We start from the raw sequence: 19,310 nt of genomic DNA, 5'->3' as shown, positions 1-19,310 counted from the left end.
AAACATCAGAAAATTTTATTAAAACTCATAAAAGTTATGTAAAAATATTTGAAAATGAAAGTGGTGTGAATTCAAAAATTCCAAGCCCTCGAAAGGCACATCCAGGACGCCCTCACAAATGCACATATCACATTTTATGTCTTTAAGGTCAATGAGGGGGAGGGGGGAGGGGGGAGGGGCAGGGTCTGGATTCTAAAAAAGAGTGCTGAGATCGCTTTTTTACGGTTGGAAAGGAGTGGGGAGGGCTTGAAAGATGAAACTTCCAATTGCACAAACCTAGGAAATTTTCTGACTGTACATGCTAAATTTAAGCCCCCCCCCCCAGTAAATTCAGAGAAACTTAAAAGATGATGCAAAATCAAAAATCTGAAAAAAATGATTAAAGATCCAGGTTTTTTTGCAGCCGGAAAGGGATAGAAGAGGGTTGAAAATTTGAAACCTCCACCAGGAACATTAAGGGGTATTCTTTAAGCTGCACCAGGTCAACTTTGAGGGGTGAGGGGTAAGAAAAAAGGTCTTTCAAGGTCATATAAACAAGAAAAAACAAACAAATTTCCCCCTCCAAGTTTCTCTAGCGAGAGCTGGTCATCGAATAATATCGCAAAACTCTTCATTTCCTTTCAATTAGTACCCATTTTGACTATTTGACTATTTTTTACTGCCCGCACGTCTTTCTGAAGATTGAAACACTGGCAAAATCTGGGTCAAGGTCATCTTCACTCAAATTTCTCAAATTCAACACCAAACCAAGTCTTATACCTAACAATTTTGTGATCTTGAGCAAATTCCGTAAAAATGACCTTTTATAACTAAAATGTTCTCAAATTTTATCAGAAAACAATAATTTCTGAAAAAAATCAAACATGTCTAAAATTAATAAAAATGTATTTCTGTGACCCTAAAATGAGAGCATGGCCCCACCTTTCATCCTTGGAATGTTGATAGGACGTAAAAGCATGATTTTCTCTTTATTCTGAGGAAAATTAGGTTCAGAAAGACCAGAAATCTTCAAAGAACTGCATTCAACAATTACAAAAATAATGAGTATAATTTACCCAATTACAGCAACGTTTAAATTAATGAATTTTTTGTACTTTTTTTTTGGACCTTTCTCTGTTTGTACTTTGTATGAAAACTGAAAGTTGGTTTTCATCCATGTTACACCATCTTACCCCCACTCCTATGAAGAATCATTGTAAATTATCCAATATCAAAATTTTTTATGCTTTTATTTTTAATTAATTTTTTTTAATTTTTAATTTGAGAAAAGTTTTAAGACCATCCATTGGAGTCTTCCACGCCAACCATTTTATTTGAGAAATTCATAGAAACAAAATAAAATTCTATGTATTTTCATAAATATATTCTCCTAAAAAAAGAAAGCCTCGATAAGAATATCGATTGAAGTTGTTTTTTTTTCATACAAAAAAAAAATCCCAAGCTAAAAATATGCTGCAACGAATTACCATACACCAAGCGAAAAAAAAACGCTCATAAAACATTTTTTACTCTTAGAATATTTACCTCGAGCAAAATATAAGAATTTTTAGGAGACAACCATAAAATGTAGGTTATATTCGCATTCCGTCAATATTAAAAATTTAAGAAGCTATATACTTAAACTTATATTATAGTATCATTTTGTAACCCTTTTCACGGATTTTCAAACTCGTAACAAACATATCTATCCTATTCGTCGATCCTTTGGGACACGTGAGACCTCTTTATTTGACAAATGAAAATTTCTCAAGCTCAATTTAGCTCGATCAGAGCATCTACTTCCACGTAATAAACTCTATGTAGGAAATCAATACCCTACTTTAAGAGTAATTTGGAAAATATCTACGCTGGTATATAATACTCGTATTCCAAAAACGAATAAATCACACCCCTCGACGATACTTCAAAACATATAAAAAAATTACACCCGAACAAATTTATAGGTTTTTTACACGAGTAGTGCGAGAAGACTTGTAAGGGTAGACCGAACCTACTCGTACTCCTATATTACGTACAAGGTTATTGCCAAAAGCTCACCAAGCCAGATTTCACAATTAATCGATACGCCTCCATTTTCGCGTCGTGTCTTGTGAGAAATTCACATATTGTCTCGTGTGCTGAAATGAGATAACTTTTGGACGTTTTTACACGCCTTTATATTTGTGTACTTTGTTGCGTTGAAACCGTAGAAAAGGATTTTTGATTGGATTTTTTTGGGTCGAACGTGTGAATTTTGTGTTACAGGGTGTCCCAGGAAATATTTCTAGAGCTGTATTTTTGATTCATCGTATTCCTATTCTTAGGCTTCGAGCTAGAATAGAGAATAGAAATGGCGGGAAATTTTTAAAAAAAATGTAAAGTATGCTTTTCAAGCAACTTACAGATATAAGTTTTGTTCCATGTTCTCCAGTTATCAAAGTTTACCCTGTTTCATTTACTCAAACAAAATGCTGATAATTATCAGCTCCTAGGGTAGGTATCTGTATATAGTAAACTCAAGTTAGCATATTTTATCACCCTTATAACTAAATAAGCAACACATCTGTGAGAAAATTTTGGCGCAAGAGAGAAATCTGTTATTGATCTTGGTAAGTTAACTTTCACCCAGCCCAGATATGGTGCAAGTTTCATAAAAACAGTGCGTAGAATTCGCAGTAGCATGGCACAGTCGAACTGAAAATGTTAGTTGGTTCTTGTTTCGTGTTAGTATTCTGTATATAAATTCTTCTCCCTATGTATAGTTAGACTTGCGTATACCGAAATGAAATATAGAGTAAAACGTAAACCGCTGGAACGATACATTCAGTTACTGGAACGGAAACAAGAACAGGAAAGGATGTGAAAATACCATCGTTTTAGATAAGTCTGCGCTTATTTCTTAGCTAAAAAGCGTACCACACACATATATGTAGGTACCTACTTCTTGATATAGTATATTTCGTCCTCACAGCAACAACAACAACAACAACTACAACACCACGTTCATCTTTTTCTTTGTCTGCTCTTACTGGTAATTTTGTATAAGCCAACAACTGTGCTCTATGTGGTACATGTATCGAGCAAAGAACCTAATAAAGGAACGCGTCGCGTCGCCTCATTTATCATGATAAAACATTGTGGAGTATGAGAAGAGAGAAAAGTGCTACCTTATATATAAACTACCTAGATAGGTATTCGGTCATATAACCACGTGTAAAATATCGTGGTAGGTGTTGTAGGCTATATAGTAGCTAGCTATGTGTATAATCCGATAAAAGACCTCGGCATGTAATTACTTTTGCAGAATATTATTAATTATAATCGCTGACACAGGTAGACGTTTTTCATTACATTTGAAGAATTTTTTATTTATAATACCTACGTTCTTCTGAGAAAAGCATTACAAGTTCATGTGGAATAATAAACGAGTGTAGACTCCTATAGCAGAGCTATACCTAAACATACACCGAATACTGTAACACGCGAACTGGTATAGGTATATCTATGGCAGGTAAAGGTATATGTACCTGGATATTGTGAGTAGCGTAAATACCTACAGGCTGTCAAGAAAATGCTGATCGGTAGTTCGGTACCTAGGTGGATGAAATTTATATGCAGGAGTAATTCATGGTGAATGAAGAAAGTTGAGAAATGGTGGAGGTAATTTTAGACAGAATCAACTCGAAGAAAAATAATTGAAGCTAATTTGATGTGATCACATCGAATTGGATTAGCTCTAATGAAACACGTATGAGCAGACCTGAGTATAATTAATTCTGATTAGAAGTGATCACCTAATTACTTTTTAAATTGGTTGATCTAGGGATGTGCTAATCTGATCTGATGCAAACCAATCAGATCAGAACTGAACTTATCAGATCTGATCTGACCCAAACTAATCAGATCAGAACTGCACTTATCAGATCGGGTTTGATCAGAACTAATCAAATCTGATGTTATCGGAACTAATCAAATCTGATTTAATCAGAACTAATCAGATCCAATCCAAACTAATTAGATTAGATCAGATCAGATTTGAACAAATCAGATTAGATCAGATCAGATTAGATCAGATCAGATTTGAACTAATCAAAATCAGAATTGATTCAAACTAATCAGATCAGAACTGATTTGAACTAATCAGATCAGAACTGATTTGAACTAATCAGATCAGAACTGATTTGAACTAATCAGATCAGAACTGATTTGAACTAATCAGATCAGAACTTAATGTACCTATCAAATCTGATTTAATCAGAACTAATGAAATCTGATCGGATCAGAACTAATCAGATCCGATTCAAACTAATTAGATTAGATTAGATTAGATCAGATCAGATCAGATTTGAACAAATCAGATATCAGATCAGATCAGATCAGATTTGAACAAATCAGATTAGATAAGATCAGATCAGATTTGAACAAATTAGATCAGTTCAGATTTGAACAAATCAGATCAGATCAGAGTTTAACAAATCAGATCAGAGTTTAACAAATCAGATCAGAACTGATTCGAACTAATCAGATCAGAACTGATTCGAACTAATCAGATCAGAACTGATTCGAACTAATCAGATCAGAACTGATTCGAACTGATAATATCAGAACTGATTCAAACTAATCAGATCAGAACTGAACGTATCAAATCTTATTCCATCAGAACTAATCAAATCTGATTTAATCAGGAATAATCAAATCGGATCTGATCGGAACTAATCAAATCTGATCTGACCAGAACTAATCAAATCTGATCTGATCTGATCAGAACTAATCAAATCTGATCTGATCAGAACTAATCAAATCTGATCTGATCAGAACTAATCAAATCTGATCTGATCAGGAGTAATCAAATCCGATTTGATCAGAACTAATCAGATCCTATTCGAACTAATTAGATCCAATCAGAACTATTGAGATAATGATCTTGTCTGATCAAGTCTGATATGAACTCAAGCTAATCAGATCTGATCTGATATGAACTGAAACTAATCAGATCAGATCGGATCTGATCTAAATAAAGTAATGTGAATTGATCCGATTCAAACTAATCAGATCCGATCTGATTCAAACTAATCAGATCAGAACTGAACGTATCAAATCTGATTTAATCAGGAATAATCAAATCGGATTTAATCAGGAATAATAAAATCAGATTAGATTCGAACTAATCAGATTTAATCAGTAATAATGAAATCAGATTAGATTCGAACTAATCAGATCAGATCAGAAGATATGATTTTATCTGATCAAATCTGATATGAACTCAAACTAATCAGATCAGTTCTGATATGAACTGAAACTGATCAGATCAGATCTTATATAAATAAAGTAATCAGATTTGATCTGATTCAAACTAACCAGATCTGATCTGATTCAAACTAATCAGATCAGAACTGAACGTATCAAATCTGATTTAATCAGGAATAATCAAATCTGATTTAATCAGGAATAATCAAATCTGATTTAATCAGGAATAATCAAATCGGATTTAATCAGGAATAATAAAATCAGATTAGATTCGAACTAATCAGATTTAATCAGGAATAATGAAATCAGATTAGATTCGAACTAATCAGATCAGATCTGAAGATATGATTTTATCTGATCAAATCTGATATGAACTTCAACTAATCAGATCAGTTCTGATATGAACTGAAACTGATCAGATCAGATCTTATATAAATAAAGTAATCAGATTTGATCTGATTCAAACTAACCAGATCTGATCTGATTCAAACTAATCAGATCCGGTCTGATCTGAGCTAATAGGGTCAGATTAGATCTCATCTGAACTAATAGGATCTAGTCAAATGATACTTGATGAAAATTTTGGACAAATCCCCAGCGCAAGTGGATGTAAAGTTAGGGCACTTGGTAAAGTCTCCTCATCTGCAAGGAAAGGTTTAAATTACGAGTATGATTACCTATGGGGAAAAAATGATATAATCTAATTTTATAATATTTGTTCTGTCTTTTGAAAAATTTGAAAAAATTCTAATGGTCTCAAAATTATGTCAGATTTTTAAAAATTTGGAGTCTTATGAACGTGTAAAAAATCACGATGAATACCCATCTAACATTTCATCACATTACTAAAAACTTGAAAAATTACCTATTTCTGACATTTTATTATTAGGTACCTAAATAGGTAATAAATGTTAAACTTTCAAAAAATTCAAGAAAAGATTTAGAGTAGGTAGGTACCTTAACTTTCATGAAGGAACTTGGAAAAAGTTATGACGAGTCTTAAAATTCTTTCAGGCATTTATTATTGATTTTTGATCATTTATGATCCCTTTTGAATTTTTAGGAAAATTTTTAGTGGATTGATTTTTGTAGAAATATGCAATATTTTAGTAAATCATCAATTAATACTTCTTTAAGAGCTGGAAAACAAAAGCATTTTTTGAGTCTCCAATCAATTTTTGGAAAAGATTTTGTGTAGGTAGTTTCCATTTCCATTTTTTTTATTTTATTTTTTTTTAGATCGGATGATTTGGACAAAAGATTTCACAGCAATCTCAAAAAAAAAAATGAACCTCCGCGCAGAATTTCAGATCCTGAATTCTGCTTTATGAGTTTTACCAAATTTTGAAAAATTTGAATTCGATTCATTAAAAATATTATCTATTTGACACTGAAGCGAAATGCTGAAATTCGGTTCACATCCAACACCCCCTCTCCTTCTACCATGTATGTCTCTAAAACCAGTTGGTGATTGTTTCATTATCATGTTTTGTAGCTTCCAGCGTAAAACGAACTCCGGATTTATATATGAATTGAATTTTATACAAGTTTTTCAAGTAAAAATTCTCAAAAACCGTAAAATCAAAAAATCTATTACAGACGTTGGAATCCCTCAAAATCGCCACTAATCCATTCGTAAGGTAAAAAATGAAGTATGAGACTTGATTCGAATTCGTGTGAGCTGAATTTCTGGCAACATTTTCAAGATAAATTTTCAAATGCTCAAGTCATCTCAATGCTCCAGCATAGCTCAAAAATCACACCAATCCATTTGGAAGGCTGAAAATGTATCGCGGAATTAAAAAGTCAGCTATTTATCTCAATTTAATTTGAATCAAATTTTGAAATTTTGAAACTCCTAATTCGAATTTTTGAAAATTCGTCAATGATTTCAAAATTTTCGGCCTCATGATGAGAACCACTTCAATTTATCCTCATCTACTTTCCCCTCACTATTTATGAATTTTTTGAAAACACATATTTTACATTTTTTAGACACCCTGTACGCGATATAAAAATATTAAAATTCATCACACCCACAATAAAAACGATAACTATTAAATAATAAATTGTCGCAATTCGAACCATTAATAAAAAAAACACACCATTCGCGACTTTCTCATCACACTGTAGCACCTACACCTGTCACGGTAGTGGCGTATACCGTGCGTGTGTATTCTCTCAGGGTGGCGACGAATTAATACCCAAGTTTTATATTAATCTATTATTTAACCTTACAAGCACTTCGAAGGATTAAAAAGTAAAACGTTAAAAAACCATTCGTTAAAAGAAAAAGGAATAAAAACCCCACAACGACGCGAGATAGAGAGAAAATATATCTACATTAGAATTGTTTTTCTAATTCGTCGGTCGATTTTTGAAGTTTTGACGCGAGGCCAAGAATCGATGAAATGACCCAGATCGAGGAATATCTCTTTTTTTCTCTCTCTCTCTCTCTTTCTTTCTCTAAAGGTATATAAGATAATAAAAATAGGTAATCTCGGTCAACCTTGAAACGTCATAAAAAAAATCGCGAATTTCCTCATCTATTGCATTTTTTTGCACCTGCAAAAGAATGCACAGGTGTTGGGTAACAGATCGGTGCAGACTGCAGACTGCGCTGATTGGCTCCGACTTGTAATGTAGGTTTGCCACGATTGCTGGTTGAAAATCTAATATATATACGAGTCGAACAGCTCGGTGTACGCTAGAACAATACGTTTAGAGGTACGTAGAGCGTACAATACACGTGATTGATAAATGAATTACGTTCGTGTATTGTACGTACAAAGAGAGGGGATAAATTAAGCCGTCAAAGTGCGGAATATAAATTACGAGCGGAGCTTTTTTTTTCCATAGATACGATGTTAGGGGATAAGGAAAATGTCAAAGCGAATGCCACACTCGATAATGTATATTATAGTAAAAGCTATACGCGAAAACCCGGGCCAAGTTTTAAAGCCGGCTCGGTAATATCGAAATTGCGCCAATTTTTTCCATACCACGCCCATAAACAGAGCACCGTGCCGAACTTTTTTTTCTCTCTACAAACATTAATACGTTTGTGATGAAATTCTACCGACGACGACGACGACGACGATCATAATGCACATGGTTTTTTTTTTCTTCTCCTACAAGTTTTTCATTTCGCCCGTGTACCTACCCTCAGGGTTCGGGTACCCCCCTGGCCCTATCCCTGCGTGTACTTATGCTTTTGCTCACCTACTCGCGCCGTAGCATCGATTTTTAGTGGTTTTACGACTTTGCTAACAAAGTTTTTTTATTTATGAACAAACCGAGCGTACTATTTCTTGACAAATTGATCTTGAACGACGGCGGCACCAGCCGCAGATTTATTAGAACCAGGAATTTAGTACGTCGTTGTATGAAATAAGGCACCCTTATGGTGTACAATGTACATATGTGAGCAGACGAACGATTATAATCATCGAGAACGTGGATTTTTTTCGATAAAATAATATACCTAGACAAGGTGTGGTGGTTGTTGAATAATTTGGGGTTTCCTCAAAAGTCAATAGTCATTGGAAAGCTTTTTCATTCTTCTTTCTCCTTCCCCAATTCAAGATGAAATTCAAAAAAATACATTTTTAAAGATTTTTCAGCGAGTTAAAGGGTGGAGAAACTCTATCAGAGTTACAATAATGTGAACGATGCTGAAAAAATAAAAAAACATATCTGTCAATTGAAAATTTTCCTCGTGGAATGATTTCAATCTTTCCGAATTCAGAATATCCCATTTTTAGAAAATGAATAAGAATTTTAATTTGATCCTAGAAAATTAAATTATTTTCACCCCCTCCCCCCTCCCTTTTAAGATTTGCAACAAAAAATTACACTTCAGAAAATAAAACACTATAAATTTTAGGAAAACAATTTCACAATCCCCTTTCACGACTTGTAACGAAAAAATTGCATTTCGAAAATTGAAAAATGTCTGATACTCCCCTCATCTTTCTTCTTCAATCAGGCTCTAATGAAGACTTCACTTGAAAAAAAAATTGAATGAAGATTTAAAAGTGAAAAACTACAATATTTTATTCCAGAAAAATAAATACAGCTTTTACAATCCCCTCCCCTCTTCCTCATTCAAAGAATTGAGACAAAAAATTGGCACTCTGAGAAATACAAATTTTTTTTACTTTGTAAAAACTGAAAATGAATTCAAAGATTTGAAGAAAATCCTCTTCCCTCAATTCAAAAAGATTTCAGATGAAAAAAAAGCACACTGAGAAGACCGACTTTTCGTCAAATAAAAATCTTTTACGAATTGAATCATTTACGAACGATTGACGATTGAATAAATTGATTGATTTCTTGGTTCGATTTTTGTGAAACTATTGTATAGAAATTATTGATCTCTTTTCAAGCGAAGTGAATCGAATCGAATCGAATGATTCACAACCGATTGGCGATTGAACAAACTGATTGATTTCTAGGCGAATCATTCGCGAACGAGTTGATCAATAGTTACTGAATCATTCGCGAACAAATTGATTTATTTAAGTGAATCGTTCGCGAACGAATCGATTCATATCAGTGAATCGTTCGCGAATGAATCGATTCATTTACTCAATTTTTGGTGAATCATTTACGAACGAATTGACTCGTCTATAAGTGACTCGTTCGCGAACGAATCGATTCGTTTACTCAATTAATGGTGAATCATTCACGAACAAATTGAATAGTTTTTGGTGAATCAATCGCGAACGAATTGATTCTTATTAGTGACTCATTCGTGAACGAATCGTTCACTCAATTTTTGGCGAATCATTCATGAACGAATTGACTCGTCCAAGTGACTCGTTCGCGAACGAATCGATTCGTTTACTCAATTAATGGTGAATCATTCACGAACAAATTGAATAATTTTTGTTGAATCAATCGCGAACGAATTGATTCTGATTAGTGACTCATTCGTGAACGAATCGATTCATTTACTCAATTTTTGGCGAATCATTCACGAACGAATCGATTCGTAAAAGTGAATCGTTCGCGAACGAATCGATTCGTAAAAGTGAATCGTTCGCGAACGAATCGATTCGTAAAAGTGAATCGTTCGCGAACGAATCGATTCGTAAAAGTGAATCGTTCGCGAATGAATCGATTCGTATAAGTGACTCGTTCGCGAACGAATCGATTCATTTACACAATTTTTGATGAATCATTCTCGAATGAATTGATTAATTTTTAGAAAATCATTCGCGAACGAGTTGATTTGTATAAGTGACAAACTGCATTTTAGAAAATGAAATAAGTTTACAATAATTTTTCACCGTTCAATGATTTGAGATGAAAAAATTGCATTTCAAGAAATGCAGGATTTCGAATATATTTACAATCCTTTTCCCCTCCTTATTTAAGGCTCCCCTCCTCACCATTCCATATTTTGGACTAAAAGTTGCAGCCCAATTTAGAACACAAAAGTTTTTCAGATAAAAAACATTCCATTTAAAAAATGAAAATATTACAATCCCTCCTCTCTTTATTGAAAAAAAAAACAACACAAATTTTCCTTTTCAGGCTTTAGGTGGAAAAATTTAATCTCAGAAACCGAAAAATTTTGATTTAATTCCAGAAGAGAAGAAGGCTTACCTCCCTTCCTCCCCTTTCACCAGTTCACTTGAATATTTGAGAAGAAAAATGCAATTTCAGAAAATTTGAGATTCAGGATGGAAAAATTATTTTACTTTTCTTTTCCAATCAAAGACTAAAGACAAAAATGAACTGAATTTAAAAAAATGAAGAATTCCAAAATTTTACTTTACAATATAGAAATGTTTTCTTCCTTCTCTACCCCTCCAATTCAAACATTTGAGGTCAGAAATTCTTTTTCATTCAATTTCAATTTCAATTTGAAAAACAAAAATTACAATTGAACTCTTGAAAACAACAAAATTTGAAATCCATTAATTTTGAAACGAAAAATTACTTTTTTAAAAGTGAAGAATTTCAATAATTTCATTCCATAAAATGGATTTATTTACAATCCTCTTTCTTCTATCCCTCCCTGTTCCATCTCGTTTCCTCCCTTCCCAATCCATTCAATGATTTGAGGCAAATACAATTGTTTAAGAAAATAAACATTTCTGAAATTACGATTCGAGGCGAAGAAATTCCATTTTCAGAGTTCTTTTACAATCCTTTTTCCTTCTCATCACTAAAATGTTTGAGGCAGAGAAATTTAATTTTATAAAATGAAAATTTTTCTTTTTGAGATCCAAGATGGAAAAATTGTGCTACGGAAAATGGAAAATTTCAATTCTATGCCAAGAGATAAATCTGTTTTTAATCCCCTCCTCTCCCCTCCCCTCTAAAAACATTAAAACAGAAAATTTCATCTTAGAAAATAAAAAATTTCCCTATTGAGACTGACGATGGGAAAATTTCACTTACCTCATGTCAGAATATGAAAAATTCGATAAATGTCTCAGAAAATAAAGATGTGTACTACTTTCATACCCCTATACCCTTTCAAAAAAATGACTCGAATCTTGGAAAAATTACTAAATCAGATTTCCACTTAACCCCCCCCCTTTTTTTCAAATTTCAGACAAAAAAATCCGATTTAAAAAAAGTGAAGATCTGGAATAAAATGAAAATTTTACAATCTCTCCTCTCTTTTCTTTTTTGATCAGGTCACATTGATGACTTAATTCTTCAAAAAAATACAAACTAAAATTTGAGATGAGAAAACTTTATTCTTGAGAATAAAAAAATACTTCAACGATTTCAAATTGAACTCTACAAAATGAAATTATTCTCATTAACCTTTACCTCACTATTTCAAAATTACAGAAAAGAAAAATTCAATAATCGATCCTCCATTTGAAAAACTAAGGCAAAAAATTGCGTTCTAGAATATGAAAAATTCTCAAATGAAGGTTTCAGACCAATAAATTTTAGAAAATGAAAAATTTTATCCCTTGTCTACCTACTTCAAAGATTCTAGACGGAAAATTGTATTTCAGGAAATGAAAATTTTTGCAATATTAGTCCCTCCCTCTCCATTTTTAATCAATATCAAACAATCATTTTAATTTTCAAAAGAAAACATGCGCAAATTTAAATTTAAAACAAAAAATATAGCATTTTAACAATCGGAAAATTTTAAATTTTCTTCCCCTTTCTGTTTTATCAGATTCTAGGATGACCAAATTTTCGAAAAATTACAAATTTCCAATGAAAAATTTGAATTTTCAAACTTCACACAGAGCCATGTTTATTTTTCTGTTCTTTAATTTAAAAAAAAAATTTTGGTTTCAAGTAGGTAAGTAGATAAGTAAAAATTAATTTGGCTGATAGAAATACTCGTGAATAGAGTCTAGCTCATCCATTGAAAAGTCAACGACCCCATAAAAACGCGCAGTAAAAATAGACCATGACTCAGAATATTTGTTTTTTCACCACATTTTTTTCGAAATTTTACGACTACTCGTAAGTATACTTATACTCTTCGCATTGTACTAAAAACTGGTCCAATACTGCTTGAAAAACCTCAAAGAAATTATTTCTTGCTCTAAGAAAATCGATTAAAAAATTGACAAAAATTCATCACCCTAAAAAGCAGAAAAATTTACAACTAGACCAAAAAAAAGTATGAATCATAAAATTACAAAAAAAATACCTACTCTAATCAGCCGGATATTTAAAAAAAAGGTGTAACAAGGTCACGAGGTAAAAAGCCAATAAAATTAATCGATTAAATAGTGAAAAAGTTCCCAAGTTATATGGAAATTAAAAGAATCGTACAATGACAAGTTGAACGTAAACTTTTTGATTGATGACTCGAAAAAATGGAATTGGATCTAAAAATATCGTGGAAATTGTCGCATAAATTACATTCATACTTGAAAGTACCTACCCCACCTAACACAACGTAGATACCTACTACCTACTCGTAATACACTAGAAAAAGGTACCTATAATAAGTGTAGATAGATTCACAAATGTGACAAAAAAATACCCCTATTTCGCGAATTCGAATATTTATATACGTACAAGTGAGAGATCGACATCGACACCTGCGAAAGATTATTCGACGAAGCGAATCTTCAAAATATACTCGTACCTACCTTACGTAACAAACGAGTCGAAGTTTTCGACTACGAAATTTATTAGCAAGCAGATATTATAATTTCAAGACGCGACCTTTATTTGCTCAGTAGAATATATATTTTAATCCGATACATATTCGCGAAGAGGAATATATAACACCCTATCAAGCGAAACACACATTCTAAAGTATACATAGTACATAGTACGAGTACAAGGTGGATTTCTGAATCATTAATTTCCCAAAGCATTAGCAGCATTTCGTCGATGCCATTCAACGAGCTCGTTCGAGAGGAAAATCATACATGGAGCTGGATGAGACGTTACAAACTTCATTAATTTTTTCCTAACCTATATATTGTAGTTAATTTAGACGAAAAATAATTTCCAGCCTTCGTACAGGGTACATTGTACATTGTACCTACATAATATAGTATGACTAGTTTTAATAAACCGGCGCAGCTCTTCTCGATTAATTAAAATTAAATTAATGCCTTTTCCTTATAATATTTACATCAAATAGATTTAATTAAATTAGCGACCACACCTCACCTCGCCTCGCCGTTCTAGTACAAGTGCATTTGTAGCCCCTCGACGCACACACAGTTGACATAGAATTAATTAAATTTTTACACAGAAAGAAATTCAATTACGTTCGGACGCGTACGACCTACGGTAAAATTGAATTTCGCGCCATAGCTCAACCTATATAGGTACCATACCCCCCCCCCCCCTTATGGGTTCACAGAATCGTGGTAAAAAAATATAAAGCTTCGACCTATGATCATCGTATCGTAGTAGGTATCCTTTGAAAAACAAATTCATATGTCAAAAAATATATAAAAATAAACAAACCGAGAAACAATTTTTCTTCGTTATGTAAATTTAATAACAAAGCGATCATAATGTACTTGTCGTTTTTCACAACATTCAGCATCCCCCAGAACAATTCATAACTGGAATAAATCTTCTTCGATTGTACCATCTCTTATGTGTTTTTAAATCGACGCCATATACTCGTACGAGTATAATATTGTTCGCGTGTCAATTGACATAAATCAAGGGGTTTGTTTCCTTTTGAAAAAAAAATCTTTTTCATGGAGAACAACTCAACCGAAAAGCAATTCTAAACGAAGGAAAATGTTCTTGGAACTCGAGTGGGGCGCTTATCTATCTCGTAGTAAAGGTGTTAGCGAGCTAGAGCCTCCAAATCTTTCAGTCCTTTTTCGTCGATAGAGGTACTATATCCGACGATGTAGTAAGCGAAATCTTCGTATGACCTTTTTTTATTCGTGGCTTTTTGCGAGATACTAAAAAGGTTACGAGGGTGCTTTACCTACATATATTTTTGGATATCGAAGGGGGGTGGAAATAAGGAGCGTTATATGCCAAATATTGAACGAGTTACCTTCGAAGAGTGCTGCAGACGTTCCTTTTATGTGGTATACCTATAATGTTAATAGATAGAATTTTGGAGGTGAAATTGGAAGAGGGACGATATTTGGATGTTTTGAATAAAAATTCAATTTTTATGAGCATAGATTTCTCCTGCATGATTTATCCTCATCCTAATTCCATTTCGATCCTGATACAGCTTGAAGCGATATGTTTTGAGGAGATAAGGGGGGGGGCTGCAACACTGCAAGAGGAAATGGAGTGTTTTAGTTTTCATTGCTTAATTTTAATTATGAAAGTTGGAGTAGTTTTTTAGGGTGTACTTTTATTGCGCTTCTGAAGAATATTCTTAACAATAGGTAACTTAAAACTATATTATTTAATTATTAATTAAAAATAAATTTTCAGTGTGCTTATTAAAAGGTACCCATGAGTTTAATCAGATCACGAAAAAAAAAAAAACATGTCTGAGCAAATGTGATTAGATCTAATTAGCTTTAATTGGGCTTATCTGAACAGAAGAAGAAATCATTAGGGTGGCTGGTGAAACAAAAATTGTAACCGGATTTTGACCATGATTCAGTCTTGATCTTGAATTTGAGTTGAAATAGACTCAGAAAAAAAAATTAGCTCCGGAGATGTTTCTGAAAAGTAGATATGGATTTTCAAAGTGGGAGTATTTTCAAAAAAATCGTGTTTTTAGCCAAATTTTTGTAAAAAATGATGGCTATTGCGGTAGGCCCAACTTTGGATAAAAAGGTCGGGGGTCAAAAATGTTGATAGTTCTGGACGTTTTGAGCTCAAACTAGACGATTCCCGGTGTGTCAGATTTTATATATTTATATATTTATAAGTTTCAGCACTTTTCAGCACGATGGTGATTTTTACATTTTATGACCTGGAACCTGTTCTAATCGATCAAATAAGATCAAACTTGAGGAATGGGGTTATTTTAGGACCTAGAATTGACCCCCGAAGTTTTAAGGGTCAAAGTTGAAAATTATAGAAAGGTCATTTTTTTGGAGGGGCATAATATGGCCCCAAATGAACGAAAAAGGTCCAAAATCATATTATTGGTCAGTACTTCCATTGTGACCAACATATCCAAATTTCAGCTTCCTAGGTCATCCCCACCACATTTTAGGTGGGAAAAACCACATTTTACTCCTATTTTTGACCCCCCCTCACCCCTAAAATTGATCTAGAAGGTCCAAATTTTCAGGATATAATGAGAGGGTGCCCCATGAGTGATTATTGCAGGTTTCAACCTTCCAACTCTATTTGACCTCTCTCCAGGGTCAAAAAGTGGAATTTTGGTCTATTTAACGCGTTTTTAAATTTTTCAGACAGCCTACAGCCCCTCCAAATTGACCTAGAGGGTCCAAATTCTCACAGTACATTGAGAGGATGTACCCGAAGTGCCTTTTGCATGATTCAACCTTCCAACTCCATTTCTACAGAAAGGCCATTTTTTTGGAGGGGCATAATATGACCCCAAATAAATGAAAAGGGTCCAAAATCATACCATTGGTCAGTACCCTCATTGTGATCAACATATCCAAGTTTCAGCTTCCTAGGTCATTCCCACTCCAATTAAGGTGAGAAAAACCACATTTGACCCCAGTTTTCGACCCCCTCACCCCAAAAATCGATCTAGAAGGTCCAAATTTTCAGCATACAATAGGAGGGTGCCTCATGAGTGATTATTGCTGGTTTCAACCTTCCAACCCTATTTGACCTCTCTCCAGGGTCAAAAAGTGGATTTTTTTGCTATTTTACGTGTTTTTCAATTTTTCAGACAGCCTGTAGCCCCTCCAAATTGACCTAGAGGGTCCAAATTTTCACAGTACTTTGGGAGAATGTATCCGAAGTGCCTTTTGCAGGTTTCAACCTTCCAACTCGATTTGACCTCTCTCCAGGGTCAAAAAAGTGGATTTTTTTGCTATTTTAAGCGTTTTCCAATTTTTCAGACAGCCTGTAGCCCCTCCAAATTGACCTAGAGGGTCCAAATTTTCACAGTACAATGGGAGGGTGTACCTGAAGTGCCTTTTACATGTGTTTCAACCTTCCAACCCTATTTGACTCCTATCCAGGGTCAAAAAAGTGGATTTTTATGCTATTTTAAGCGTTTTCCAATTTTTCAGACAGCCTGTAGCCCCTCCAAATTGACCTAGAGGGTCCAAATTTTCACAGTACAATGGGAGGGTGTACCTGAAGTGCCTTTTACATGTTTCAACCTTCCAACCCTATTTGACCCCTATCCAGGGTCAAATGTGTTTTTCAACGTTTAGGAAAGCCTACAGCACTTCCAAATTGACCTAGAGAGTTCAAATTTTCACAGTACAATGGGAGGATGTACCCGAAGGCCCTTTTGCCGGTTTTAACCTTCCAATCCCATTTGACTGTTTCAGGGTCAAGACAGGTTTGCTACCATACTTTTTGCAGGAGGAAGAACAGAGTTGGGCGAAGCCCGAGAGGGGTGCAGGGGGGACAGAGTTCCCCCCAAACATAGGCAAAGCACAGAAGCGAAGCGAGGGTGCAAGTAGTTCAAGAGCCTTCAATGTTTCTGGCACAAAAATTTGGCTCTTACGTAGCGGCAGACTGCTACGACTTTTTTTTCTCTCTAGCCCCAACTCGACCTGTTTTGTTATCATCAGATCAACGTTTTAATTTTATTAAACCTGATCAGATCTCATCATTTTTTTCTGGATTCTGTCACTTGACAACCAGAAATTTCCCTCAGCTAATATTTAAAAAAAATAAAAATAAGTTCTCTAAGAGAATGCTCCCAATAGAAAAATACAAGATCTGATCTAATCAGAGCACAAAAATAATAATAGATATCTGAGCAGATCAGAATAGATCTGCGCTTATCTGATCAGATAAAATCACATCTAGGTACCCAGAAAGAAGTGATCAGATTTGATTGGGTGTGGCCAGATCTGATTTGAGTAATCTGATCAAATTTGATGAGACCGGTTCAGATATTTTTAATCAAGTTAGATTAGATCAGGTACCTATCAAATCAGATCGAATCAGATCTGAATATTTTCTAGATCAAATTTGGTCTACCTGGATCTTATTTGGTTCTTATCCGATTTGATCAGATCCAATCATAGGTCCTCAGCTGTGTTACATATTTGATAACAAGAAAATTCCCCCATTATCAAAAAATTCCCTGAATTTCAAGTCGGAAAAAAAAAGTTTTCTACAATATTTCCATCGTAAATCGAGGAAATCTGATCAGAGTAGAAATATTCGATCATATCTGAGCAATTCTGATAGGATCTGAAATCTGTTCAGATCTGCGCTGATCTGAACTGATAAAATCATATCTATCCAGATAAAAATGATCAAATTCTGATTAGATCTGAGTATACCTACCTATTTAGATATTATATGATCAGATCAGATCTGAACAAATTATTTTTGTGACTATAGGTATCAAAATCAACGTTTGAATGTAATCAGTCTTAAGAATAGTTTCAATCATTTTTTCTCTAGGTTTTAAAAAGGCTCTCGAGTCAAATTTTATTCTTATTCAGAAAAGGGACAGGCACTCTTCAAATATGCACACTAGTGAGTGTAATTTAGAACTTAATTTACTTAAAATATAAATGAAAATAGATACAAAGATACTTACTCTACTGATTGGTATTTCGATGCAATCCCACGCAGACGGAATGCTCATAGACTTCTCGTCGTCATTTTTGTAAATGAAATAACATTCACTTACCTAGAACACAAAAATAAATTTTCAAATTAAAATCCAAGATATAAAAATAAGTTAATACGAGTACAAGTCGCGATTTTTCTAATTTAATATCTAATAAGGGAACTTCTCAAAGTTTCCACTTCCGATTTGGAAAAGACCACGATTTTTCGAAAGAGCATTAAGCATAATCTGTTATGAAATCCCAAATAACCAAAATCTCAGCTGCCTAAATTGATTAATTTATTGATTTTTTAATCTTTCGGATTCAAATTTCAGCATTTCGAGCTGTTTTAGAGCATCCAGCAAAATTTTCAATTTCTCCAAAAAAAATTCAAAAATATTCAATGTTTATACATTTATTTTGTCTAAAATTACCCTTCAGGATCCAAATTTGACCATTTCGAGCTGTTTTGGAGCTTCCAGCGCGATTTTCAATTTTTCCAAAAAAATCAAAAAATTTCTGTTTGATGGGGAACTTTTTGAAATTTGCAATGGCTATTTCTCGTCTAAAATTAATCTTCCGGATAAAAATTTCACCATTTCGAGCCATTCCAGAGCCAGCCTTCTGCCTCCAGAAGTTTGAAATTTCTTCAAAAAGAGTATAAATTAATTTGGGGTCCTGGTTAAAAATCAAGTTGTGGCTTATTCTCGAAATTGAAATCCTTTTAACAAGTTTATTCACATCGTGATTTCCCATTTTAATTTCTGTGAGCTCTGAGGCTCGAAACGGTGAAATTCGTTTCTGAGGGGAGGGGGGGGGTGTCAGTTTTAGGATTAATTTTCTACCTACCATTTTACAAAATAGACAACCTTCATTTAAAAAACAACAACAACAAAAACATAATTGCCAAAATTCTCAATAATTTTTGATTTTCAAAAATTCTCAATGTTTGATTTTTAA

General features: G+C 33.7%; 1 protein-coding gene across 11 annotated transcripts in view; it reads right to left on the bottom strand.

Annotated features, from left to right (window-relative positions):
* Positions 1 to 19,310, bottom strand: part of PMCA (plasma membrane calcium-transporting ATPase 3) — a 246,445-nt gene that overhangs the window by 97,398 nt on the left and 129,737 nt on the right. For 10 of the 11 annotated variants that reach the window (XM_065363486.1, XM_065363485.1, XM_065363490.1 and 7 more), the window contains one exon: positions 18,338 to 18,430. The exons of the other annotated variant lie outside the window; for it this stretch is intronic. The gene's annotated coding sequence lies outside the window, so the exon portion shown is untranslated. The remainder of the gene's footprint in view (positions 1 to 18,337; positions 18,431 to 19,310) is intronic. 11 annotated transcript variants of the gene reach the window in all.

This window comes from Planococcus citri, chromosome 4 (genome assembly GCF_950023065.1).
Source record: "Planococcus citri chromosome 4, ihPlaCitr1.1, whole genome shotgun sequence".
In the NCBI taxonomy this organism is placed as follows: Eukaryota; Metazoa; Arthropoda; class Insecta; order Hemiptera; family Pseudococcidae; genus Planococcus; species Planococcus citri.
Note: the sequence above shows the minus strand (reverse complement) of the source record. Positions and strands in the feature narration are given on the sequence as shown.